We start from the raw sequence: 13,202 nt of genomic DNA, 5'->3' as shown, positions 1-13,202 counted from the left end.
ATAGGGGCCACAAGCCTGGGCAAGTCCAAAGGCAAATCTTGCATGGGTTTGCTGACGTCATTGATGATGCAAGTAACTAAATTTTTTTTTTTGGTCTTAATTTTTTTGTAGCATCAACTTAAATGAAGTTTTCAGGCGTTTACTTGTTTGTTACTTGAGCTTTCGTTTCTCACCTTTCTTTCCCATTGGTCTTTCAAAATCTCCGAACTCCTTTGTGTTCATCTCCAAATCTGCTAAGGCCTATGATCCAATTTTAAAGTGAGGACAAGATTTTCTTCAGACCAAGAGCAATTCCAACAGCAAATTTCAAATCAAATAGTTACAAATTACTATAAAATGATTTAATAAATCTGTTTTCTTTTCTTTAGATAGATTTGTTCGGGCATCAGGTTCTCCTGCAACTTGACCAATATTCAGCTACAAGCTTGGAGAAGTAGGAGTTGGTATCCAAGAGCTTTGAAGGCTCTTCATACTCCACCAGCTTCCCTATAAACACACACAAACAAATTAAACCACCCTGCATATTAGCAATAGGCTTCATATAAAAATATCACAAGGTCACAGGCCCTGCAGTTTTGATTGAAATTCTGTGATAAAGAGATAACTGGAACATATAAAAGCTTACCATAGGAGAGGACCATGACCATGTCACTGTCTATAACGGTTGGAACTCTGTGAGCTACAGTGCATTCTGCAAATTCCTGCCTGATGATTCTCTGCAGAACGGCATCTGTCGAAGAATCAATGGACGCCGTAGCCTCGTCTAGAACTAGAATTCTGTTCCTCTTGAGAAGGACTCTGCCAAGGCAAAAGAGCTGGCGTTGTCCCGCACTCCAATTTTCCCCTTCATCACTTACTGTTCAAATCATTTTAGTCACATAAACAGCATTATTCACAACCTCAATATATACTTGATGGAGTTGAGTGCTTAAGTAAGATGTTTAGCATATATTTTCTCATTTGTTTTTAAGGAACGTCATAAACTCACCAGATGAGTCTAGAAGATTAGGTAGGCTACTGACTGTTGCCTTGAGCTGACACTTCTCTAGAGCCTACAAATAAATGATTAAAGTCATCCATAATGTATTAGGACAAAACTGAAGTACATCTAAACATTAAATGATGCATTAACTTCATCAGTAAAACTTGCTGAGAAACAATGTAAAAATTATGCAGGAAAAGCCTTTTCATCAGAACTAGAGTCAATTAGCTCACTCTCCATATTTCGTCATCGGAGTAAAGGCCTAGAGGATCCAAGTTGGTTCGGATGCTACCCCTGAAAAGAGTTGGTTCTTGAGGGATGATGCTGAGCTTCATTCTCAAATCTTTTAGACCTAGAGAGCAGATGTCAATGCCGTCTATAGTAATTGTACCACTCACCGGCTCTACTAAGCGAAACAAAGCACTTATGAGTGTAGTTTTTCCACTTCCTGTTCTTCCCACAACTCCTACTCTAGTTCCTCCTTTGAATGTGCATGTGATTCCCTTCAGAACTAGAGGAGCATTTGCACGATATTTTATCTTTAACCAACGAAAGCAAATGATTAGTAATTAGATTTTTTTATGATCAGATGATAAGGTGGTTAAGAAACTCCAATGAGGAAGTTCATCTGCATGATTTTGAACATCTTACCTTCAGAGAATACAGCTCTATCCTACCCTTGTTAGGCCATAAAGATGGTGGCCTCTTGTCCTCCACAATTTCTGGAGGCTCTGGTGAAATCTGCATGAATTGCTTTATCCTTTCAACTGAGATTATGTAGTTTGATAAGTTACAATACCATCGAGTCCCGGCAATTTGTGTCACAGTTAATGATAAGCCATAAGAAAGAGAAAGTCCCACAAGCCCTGCAGACATTCACAAAACAAAGACAAATGTTAAAAACCTAAAATTCGATTTTGTGAAACATGGACCTCGCTTATAGATACCTGGATCAACATAACCCTTAGGGAGAAAAACAAGGAAAAAAGCAGCCACAAAAAAGGTCAAATTCTGAAGTGCTTCTGTCCTTATAATTAACCACTCCATGGTTGCATTAGAATGAAAGAACAGTCTGGCATCTGTGTCAACTAGCTTTAAGTAGTTGTGGAAGAACCTGTTTCCCATTTTAAAAGCTCTAATGGTGACCACTCCGAGTGATGTTTCGGCTGCATAATTCATAACAGGAGCTTTGGTGGTTCCATTGATTCTTATTAGTTCCCTAGCAGAGGCTAGATAATAGACCTTGGAACAAAACAAAAAAGTTATTTCCATCATATACAGGTGAAGAAAAAGAGAGAGAAAATTAAGAAATTGATATTCCAATCCACCTGAGCATGTTTTGCAGCAACCATGGCTGGAATGCCTACAATGAGAACTTGCCACGTGACAGAAGCCATAATTGCAAACGTTGTCAGCAGTTCAATGACAGCACAGACAGTAAAGATAATGCAGAAAGGTATGTCGAAATCCAAAATACTTAAATCTGATGAAGCCTGCAAAATTAGAAATACTGAATGAATTCTGAAAATAAGTACTTGTAGTACACCTACAACGAAAGTGGGGAGTATATTTTTTCCGGTGATGTTAAAGATTGGATGTACTTACTCGTGTCAAAATCCGCCCAACGGGGGTTGAGTCAAAGAACAGCATGGGAGCCTTAAAGATAGCATCAGTGAAACCAGAGAAAAAGGCTCTAGAAGCTTTTAATCCCATATGGACTGCAAAGCATGTCCTTAGATACACAAAGACAGCACTAAGTGTTGAAATTGCAGTATAAACACCAATCAGCATGCCAATGGTTATATTAGGAATTTGAATGGCTAGAGCTAACCAATAAGTTGCAGCAGCCTGAAGACCAATAAAACAAAATTGTGCTATTACCCCTAAGCACAGAAGAAGTGTTACTTTAGAAACAATAATATAATCCCAGAAGGGCTTCCATCCATCATCACCAATCTCTTTCTCTTCTTCTTCAGTTAGTTGCACCCCCGGTACACCCTTCAAAGAAATATCCCCTCCACTGTTCTTTCCAGTGACATAAGTCATGTGAGACTCCTCTAGCTGAATCATATCTTCTTGGCTTTGATAATTTGAAGGTCCTAATGTTGTTACTGCATCTCTGTGAGCATTCACAAGCTGCTCAAATGCTGTTCCAGCTGTCAAAAGACTCTCATAGCTTCCAGATTGTGTAATTTGTCCACCTTGCATTACCTGGAAATGAAATTATATGTGCATGTGTTTCTTACTTATATTACCAAATACTCATTGGGGGATCATAAATAACACATTTAAAACTTAACCACAAATAAAATTGGAATGTGTACTAATAATAACATACCAAAATATTATCAACTTCTGGGAGGAATTCAACTTGATGAGTCACCAGAATTACAGTTTTCTTTGCTAGAGCACCCATGACACAGTCCTGCAAAAGTCATTCAAATTGAGTAAACGGTTCCTAAAAGCACAACATGACTAAATTTTCTTATTGTACTTCATAAAACCCTTGAATTTGTTTTTCTTACATGAAATAGAATTGCAGCAGTATGTGCATCCACTGCACTGAAGGGGTCATCAAGGAGAAAGATATCAGCATCACTATAGACAGCTCGAGCCAGCTGAATCCGCTGCTTCTGTCCTCCACTCAAGTTAATTCCCCTCTGGCCTATTTCAGTAAGATCACCACGGTCAAAAATATTAATGTCCTTATCCAAAGCACAAGCATTTATGGTCTTCTCATATTTGTTCTTGTCCATTGACTTCCCATAAAGTATGTTATCACGAACCGTCCCACTTTGTATCCAAGAAGTCTGAGAAACATAGGCTATAGTTCCAAATGCATCAACCTGCTTGCAAGCAATAAAAAAGTAAGCAACTGAAATTTTTGAAAAAACTTGGTGCATGATAGTATATAAAATATTTTCATCTGTAATTAAACTCACAGTTCCTGAAATTTTTGGCATCTCTCCAAGTACAGCATATAACAGTGATGATTTTCCAGCTCCAACTGGTCCACAAACTGCAACTTTCTGCTCCCTTTGCACTTCTATATTCACATCTCTCAAAGTTGGAACTGTTGATTCAGGATACCAGCTGAAAATGCCTCTTTCAATTCTTAAGCTTTCATCTGATTTATGTGATGTTAAGTTCCTTATTTGATCATCATTCAGCACGTCGTCGACCAAGAAAGCATTTAGCCGGTCAAATGAGACCTTGACTTGGATCATTACTGAAAGAGCCTCTGGTATCATTTTGACAGGTTCTCCGATGCTCCTTAATGAAGCTAGAACTGTGAATATTGTACTTGCATTTAGAGGGACACTTTGAAAAAGGATGCATCCCATAAAGATAAATGAAGAGATGATGGTAGGTGACAACCAATATAGTAAATTGCAATAAACTTTTTTAAATTGTGACTCAGCCAACCATTTGAGTTCACGGTCACGAAGGGAACCAACCAGACTCTTGAACTTCTCTTCCCAGGATTGTAACTTAATGTCATGCTGTTCAGGATCTCAGAAGTGGCTCTCAGTCGCTCATCTTGAGCTATCATGAACTGGGACTGAAACTTTTGAATTGCCTTTGCAAATGGCACATTCAGGAGACCACAAACGATGAGAGGAATCAAACCAGGAAGAGCACCAAGACCTACCACCCCAAAAAGAACACCAACAGAGAGGAATAGTTGCAGGGCATAGCTCCATGTTGAATGGAACCACCATGGGAACTCTCCCATTCGATAGGCATCAACTGCTATATAATTTACAATCTCCCCAGCTGAGTGCCTTCTCCTTCCCAAACTAGAAAGCTTCAGCTGTTTTTGATAGATTGCCGCTATCAAACCTGACCTCATCTTCATTCCAGACCTCCTTGAATCAAAAAACCAATGTCTCTGGCTCAAACACTCAACCAACTTGGTAAGAATTAGACACCCCACTATAGTGATGCCTTCAGAGAGACTTTCCTTGTCACTATTTGAATAATTTACAAAAGCATATAGTATAAGAGGAGATACTACAACTGAAATGGTCCTGAGGAAAGCACAAAAAGCTATCCATATGTTTTCTTTCATGTAAACTTTTGCTATCGCTCGGAGAGCCAGGTTTCCTGAACTGCTTGAGCTCTTCTCCCTTGACAGTGAATCCCATGCATGAGCAAACTTCTGGTATGCCAAATTTGCTTCATCTTCTGAAACCAGAGAAGGTATGTCTTCAAGAGCTAATGTTTTTGAGGAACCCAAGTTTAGTAAAGGATTAATCCAAGAAAATGTCAATTTGCTAAGGAAGCTGGAATGATCTAGATCTGTTTGCTGGCTCTTTCTAGCAGACTTTGTTGCTATTAAAGGTTCAGATAGACTGTTAACTTGGGTATGTTGATAAACAAAGTGACTCAGGTTTCTAAAAGCACACAAGAGAAGTAAAAAGTTCACTAGCCATGACAGTATGTCAAAAAGGTTAATGTCATGGGTTCTTAAAAACATTTCGATGTTTAGAGCCGAGACCAATGAGAAGGAGGACACCCACCAAACAGAGTTTAGAACTTTGATCCATTTGGACCTTTGAACAAGCAAGGAAACTGTGAATGAAATCCAAATTAGTCCTTGGACAAAGTAATCCAACCAGCCAAAGTGATTGGATTCAACACTTCGGGCTATTAGATCCCATAAACCGGCAGCAAAATATGCAAAGCTGGTAAGAGCGCAACAGATTGAAACAAGTACAGAGAGTTGGTCCCTTCTGTTGGGATCATTACCTATTATATGACGTTTTCTTATGAAATTTATGAGCATAAATAGGCAAAAAAGAAAGGCGAAGAGCAGATTTACGACGTTAATGATAGTTGTTTGAGTGCAGTAAGAACCCAAATCAAATTCTCCATCACACATCCGTGAGAAAGTACTCCCTACAATAAATCCATTGGATGGAAGAACATATCAGAATATTCATCATATAAGTTGGAAAACATAAGTAAATGTGAAGAAGTGCATGCAATTGTGTGTGTAAATATAATTTATTTATACAGCCAAAGGGAGACATTGCATCAAACAGAAAGAAGGCAAAAAGGTAAAGCCAGACTGATGAAGTTTTTCCAATACCAAGAAATTTAATTTCACTTCAATATGGAAACATAAAATTTTATTAGCCAATTCATCATATCATATACCATATAAACACAAGAAACTAAGAGATAAATATAAAAAATAAAAAATCATATGGGTTACTTACCAAGTGAACTCCTCAAAGAAGCCATAAATTTGTAGCAACTTGTGCGGTTAACTTAACTTGTTTCTCTGCAGCACCCCCAACTATGTGGGAGGAGCAAAAATGTCAATGCAATTTCATTGGAAGAAACAAGTACCCCCTTAAGTTCCTCTCTCATAATCACCAAAACAGGCCTCTTTAGAATCCTTAAGAGAGCCCTCACATCAGCATCTTGTTTCATTTCCTTTGTTTGATTGTATGGACAGGTTTGAGATGCAATTTTTTGTCTTGCATTACTATTTTAAACAATGTTTTCAGACTTTTGCTTGTCTCTGCAATTCACATGATCATATATTTCAGGCATTGTAAAAGTGCATTTCTTTATTTAGTCCCACTTGATTGCACAATCCAAGTTTTATTCTATTTTAAATAATTTATTAAGTTTTAAATGCCTACTAGTACTGGACATGTAATGTAAGAACAACAACAAAAACAAATTTCCACCTCTCTTTTTTTCATATTTTTAACCGCACACTAATGATCAATCCACTCTCAAATATTCCCAAGTTACCAACAACCAACGTCACTGAGAAACCAATAGCAATTTGATTATTTAGAAAACATGAAAGGAAGAAAACTTTAGTGCGGGCATCCGTTATGCATGGTAGTAGTACTAGTAGTAGTGTCAAGTTAAAAGATGACATGCGCCTTGAACTTGCGTATTGAAATGGACTATGCGACTGTAGTCATACTTCTCCAAAAATCTTCTCTCTTTGTTCTACATCCAATGGCATCTTTGTTGTGTAGTTGCTACGCTCTTATAGGAAGAAAAACAGGGTGACTTACTGTTTAGCGAAGGGAAGTTATAATTTGATTTGGGGTTCTTTTTGCTTTATGAGATTCCTAGCCGGATTGAGGCTACCTTTGATGATGATTTATTAAGAGTTCTTAGAACTTGTACGGTCTCTGGCATTTAGTTTTTGTGTGTTTAGGGGTTAATCCCCCCATTTCACCACCCAAAAAAAAAAATATACGACATGCATCTAAATTCTTTCTTAAACATCTGTCATCTCTTCACTGAAATGTAACATAAATAAAAATTGCAATCCAAACAGAAATTTGATAATTGCATCAAGAAATCACTTGAGCATTACTTGTTCTTTTCTTAGTTTAGTTTTTTATTTTACTTAAACCAAATATATGGAATAATTGGTATTTGGGCTTTTCTTATATTTTGGACTATTTATACGTCCATTAATTAGACCCAAAACTCTTTTCAATTTCTGGGTCCAAACTTCCAAGCTATGTGGGCTTTCCCTTTTTTTTTCGTTTTTTTTTGTGTGACATTTAATATGAAACAACAAAGGAGAAGTGGGAAAGCTTGAATATATAAAATTAAAATTTAAAATTTTTTAAGCTTAGTAAGACAAAACAATGCTGCAAATTTGGTTCATCCATGTCTGCATGTGCTCTCTATCAAGTTTTTGAATTAATAAGACAAAAAAATATTAATTGAATATTTAAAATTAAGGGTGAAAAAAGAGCATCCCTGATTCCCTGGCATGCATGCTATAAAAATTCAGAAAAAATAAAGGACTCATCAGGACTGCAATCAGAAATTTCTGCAAACATCTTGCAATCATAATAAACAGACAAGCTCCTGTATCTTTTTTTTTTTTCTTTTTTTTTTTCTGCTGAAGCTTCCATTTTAAGAGGCAGCAGGGGCAAATATTTGGAAGGCCATGGCCATGGCCCAATCATTCATCAAGCTTTTGCATGGAATCATTGAGCTCTGAATGAGAACACAAACTAAGCTGCAAATGCTGCACTTTGTAGAAGCCGTGGAGCCCCCAAACCCCCAGACACAGAAATTTTGCTTTTCCAATTGCTTCCCAAACATTGTGTATAATTTATATAAATAAAAACACAAAATTTGCAAAGTACCCACTGGTATAGTGGTTTGGAGCCATTGTTATTCTAGAAAATGTCATATATTCGAGTCCTAGCATACATGTAGTGTGTGAGTTTAGTATACCATTGCCCCTTTCAATAGGAAAGCTCCTCAAAAAACACAAAATGTTCAATGTGTGAATGGGCTCTATCCATGAGGACCTTTGCATAATAATTGAGGATGATAGGTTACATATGCATAATGCTAGGGTGGATCTTTGGATCTTTGAGTTGTCTTTTACAAAATTTCACTGGTGAAACTTTTTATCATATATTTGGTGGGTTGTGTGAAAAATTGATTGAACATGAATGAAAGATCAATTTTTTTTGCATTTTGGTGATGTACCTGCATAGCATGTGCCCAGCATGATGAGGGCCATCATTGAGATAAGAAAACATGAATTGGGCAATGTGGGGCATACTTCTTTTATGGAAGGAAAATAACCATTGATGCCTTCTTCTGCCACCACAGTACTTTAACTTCACCTAGCAATTTCTTAGCTATGCTTATCCCTTTTGGATAGAAAGTTATTAGGACCGGTAATAGCAAGGTTAATCAAACTATATATTTCCAATTTAAGCAATTTAATACAAATAGTAAATAGTTAACGAGGTCTAGCCCAGTGAAAAATGACATTAACTTGCATACTAATGATCTCAAGTTCAAACTCTTATGCTTTTTTCGTGTAGTTTAGACTATTGCTTATATTTAAAAAGTACAAATAGTAAAAAAGCTTTTGGGGTGAGAGCATATACACCATAAACTGAATTAGGATTTTGCTAACTTTTGGTCTCTCTGTGAATTTTACGACCAGGACCACTATTAATTTGGACTTCCCTCTCAGTCATTCAGAGCATTTCTTTGAAGGCTTGGTCAGATTGTTCTTCCTTGTTTTTTTTTTTTTTTTTGGGGACCATTTGCAGTCCTAAATGTAAAAAATGGAAAGACAAAACAAACCTTGAATACATACTTTTGTAGTAATTTATGGGTGTGCCCATCACATAGGCGTATTGTTTTATCAATCTACTTATGTTATAAAACTTGTACTATTTATTCCTAACATACTTTAAATCCATTACATATTAATTATGTACTCATATTATAACATGTAAATTAATAACGTTACGTAACAGTGCGATAGTATCACTGTTAACGACAATGTCACTATTAAAAAAACACCATTTTAGGCTAGCTAGCAGGATCGATTAATAACATCTTAGCTTTTACATAGGAATGATGAAACATGTTCAACACGAACAACATGTTTATAAAAATAAAAAAATAAAAATAGTTGGACGATTTGCGTCACGTTATCTTTTGCTTAAAAACTCAGCAAGCATCAGCATCGAAGAAGAGCATCTAAATAAAAACAAGACAAATATTATTATTCAAAGGAAACAATGTTGTTATTTTGGAAAACAATATCAAATTCCCAGGTTCCATGCAGAGAGCTTTCAGATTCAGCATCGTACGAACAGCATTGGCCATGGCTGAGCAGTAGTTGTAGCTTTAGAGAGACAAGAAAGGCCCAGCAGAATTTAATGTGCATATATAATAAAATCACCACTTGACTCAATGTGTCAATTGTCCTTAATTATACTTATTTTTATTAATTTTCAATTAGTGCCTTGATTAGTTTGTAATTCAAACAGGGTTTGGCGGATTGAAGTTTCCAATCCAAGTTCAGTCTCCTATAATTGGAGTTTCGAAATCTAATCTTAATCAAATTCGAACACACTTTTCATTGCAGTTGAGCTAGGAATCTAGGTTGTGACTTGTGAGTATCAATTTATTCTACAAGTTTAGCCAGTTTTTAAATAGGATGGGTTTTGATCAAGCCCGTTCTATATATATATATATATATATATATATATATATTATATATATATATATAAATTCTTAGATGAACTTTATTATCGTGCTAACGTCATTTATTTTTTATTGTCCTCTATGTTTACAATGATATCCACGCAATAATAATATATCAATATCCGAATGAGAAAATAACTATATTTTTTTTAAAAAAAAAAGCCAACAAAACGAGTAGTTTTCAACATCTGATATGAATGGTCCCGTTTCCATTTTGTCATCAGAAAACAGAAAATATCCCAGCGTTACAAAATGGTCCCGTTTTCACAGAAAACAATGCATTTCAAATTTTAAAAAAAAAACCCTATCCCAATACGATCTTTTAACTTGTTCTATCTTTTGGCAATTAAATAAGTCTAAGATACACACATTAATAATTCATTCATGTCGTCGAACTTGACAACTTGTGAGATTGAGGGTCTTTGTCCCTACTCCCTCTTCACTTGTTATAAAATTCAGAGGAAGAAAACAAACACACCTTTTGGACGTACGTGCATGGCTACATGTTCATAATTATTTTAGTCTAATCGCTTCATAATTTAACTTCTAAATTGCTATGATTAGTTAAATATTAGGCAGGCAATCCATCCATCGCTTTAGAATTGCGTGCAAAGCATTCTTGAATTGAATTAAAATTATGTAGCACGCTCTTGTCAGATTCTTGTTTCTGTGTGTTTCTTGGGTATATTGATGGTTGTGTCTCATCCCATATATATTCAACTTGATCAATCTCCTCTTTGTTAATTACTTCTTAATGTTACTTATTGGATTGGTTATCAAAAGGTAAGAATTTCATTAAGACCAAGTATTGGTTACAACAAGATCTCTCTCAATACAATCAGTTAACCAAACAAGACCCTCTTTCAACAAATAAAACAAATTTCATTCTTGTAACGTATAATGAGTCAGTATATATATTGTTGTATTGCAACAACGAAGTTGAAAATAAATTTCTGTAATGAATATGTCGGAACTACCCTAACAAAACTAATTATGTACTTGTCATATTCGATAATCAAGTCATCATCAAGTTACATTTCTAACAAATTGCCATAAATAAAAAAATAAAAAGAATGTGTAAACGCATGTCGTTAAACAAATATTTAGTCACTGCCCAAAGAGATTAAATTAAAATTAATTATTTCGGAGGTTCGGAGTCTGTGAGACAGGATCCGCGATACGTGGCACCAGATGCCAAGGACGTGCACACGTCAGCCGCCAAGAACGACGTCGTTAGGTAACCACCGTCTCATGCATGCATTGGGCCATGCTAACGTGCACCGCGAGCGAAGACCCTCTTGTGCGTGCATCGAGAAACGGCCCCGTGCGTGACATGATTGCAATTCACGATTGAATCGACGGGTGATCACAAGCGGTGTTTACCCATTGGCGGTGATTGGTTATGGCGAGTGGGGCCCACATAAGGGGGCGTGTGGCTGTTTCGGATTGGATGTTATGTAGGCCCCGCGGTGGCCCGGGAGAGATGACCTGTCAGTCACCCTCTGTAGTACTATAACTCTCAGCTCATTGTTATTGAGATGGAGAGAGAGAGAGAGAGACAGACGTGGACCGTGGATTGGTGGTGCATTTATGGTAAAGTACAAAAATTTAAAGGGATTTGGACAAGGGGCAGGGATTTGGATCTTATTTACAGTCATGTATGGTACTCCTTCACAAAAACCAACCCAACAATTCATACACACATAACGTGACTTGACTATGGTGTGTTGTTCACACATAACGTGACATGACTGCAGTGTGTTGTTTGTATCAATGGTTTTTTTAAGTAATTATTGGTGAAATGTAACAAATTATAAAGCAGTCATAATGTCGAATATGGGTATAATATCTTCAGTAACTAAACACAATATGTTAATTTGATTTGAAGAAAATTACATCGAAATCAAAAAAGACTTAAATCTACGATACATCGCTTGAAACACATGTACTTAGACTTATAATTAGACATGTAAACGGATCGAATTTAGATCAAATATACCTCAATCCAAATCTAAATGAATTTATAATCGGATTATTGGATTCGGATCGTATTCAAACTATCCTATTGCATCTATCAATCCATATCTGTTACGCGTCAAATTCGAATCAGATTAGATTATTATCGGATTTATTTTGAGATGTACAAAATATCAAAATGTCATTAGTACCCTCGCTATTTTATTGCATTTATCTAATTTTTATATCAAATTTTAATATTGTATCATAAGCATTAGTTTTAAGTGTACTATTAGTGCAAATAAAATTACTCATTTACACATATAAAATACTAATATAAAGCATAAAAATTAAATTATACTTCATAGTAAGTCGTATCGGATTATTATCGGATCAGATCGACTATCATCTATATCCGGATCCATTTATAATCGAATTACCAGATTCGAATTGTAATCGTACTATTGGATTGAAAAGTCCAATCCATCTCCTATTCAGATAAAAATCCGATCCATTAATATTGGAAAGAAAATAAAGTGGTATTTCTTGGTTACTTTTCAAATATTACCAAAAATGTGAAAGAAATCTTCAATTTCTCATCCCTTAAAAAAAAGATGAGAAATTATTTCCTGTCAAATTTTTTCCGCGAACCAAACAGGCCTTAGGGTTCAAAAAAAATCTTTTCATTTATGAAGTTGATATCAAATGAAGCTATAAATGTGAAGTTAAATCTTGGACCAAAATTGAAGGACACTATCCAATTAGGTTTAGTAATTAGTACAATGGCATTTGAACAATCCGCATTATTGATGGGTCAATAATGACAATAATAAAGTTTAGGACATTGAAATCACAACTTTTCGGCTACTGAAATAAATCATCGAACAGATTTCCTTTTCTCTTTTTATAATCTTACTCACTTCCCTTCAATAAACTTTAATTTAAACAATTTTCCTTTATTATCCTTTAATTCAAACAAGAAGGGAAAGAAAAACAAAAAAAGCAGATCAAATTACGCGGGTCCCACATTTTTGAATCAAAATTAACTGCCCTTAATTACACAATGTCATAGGTGTGCGCGCCGTTTGAAGAGCAGCCAAACGTGAGCTTTTTTTTGTTTTGTTTTCCTCTCTCTCTGGGCTGGCCGGCCCACACAAAAGCAATACGACGCCGTAAATCGCATCTCTTGCTAGCACAGAAAATAATAATATAAAGAGTCAATTTCTGTAATAAAGTTCAGAAG

The 13,202-nt window shown here is 35.9% G+C and overlaps 1 pseudogene; it reads right to left on the bottom strand.

The window, feature by feature from the left end:
- Positions 1 to 246: 246 nt before the first annotated feature.
- Positions 247 to 6,309, bottom strand: LOC117620755 (annotated as a pseudogene).
- Between the last annotated feature and the right edge of the window lie 6,893 nt (positions 6,310 to 13,202).

Source organism: Prunus dulcis, chromosome 3 (assembly GCF_902201215.1).
Source record: "Prunus dulcis chromosome 3, ALMONDv2, whole genome shotgun sequence".
Taxonomy (NCBI): domain Eukaryota; kingdom Viridiplantae; phylum Streptophyta; class Magnoliopsida; order Rosales; family Rosaceae; genus Prunus; species Prunus dulcis.
The sequence above is the reverse complement of the archived record's forward strand: the minus strand, read 5'-3'. Positions and strand labels throughout refer to the sequence as shown.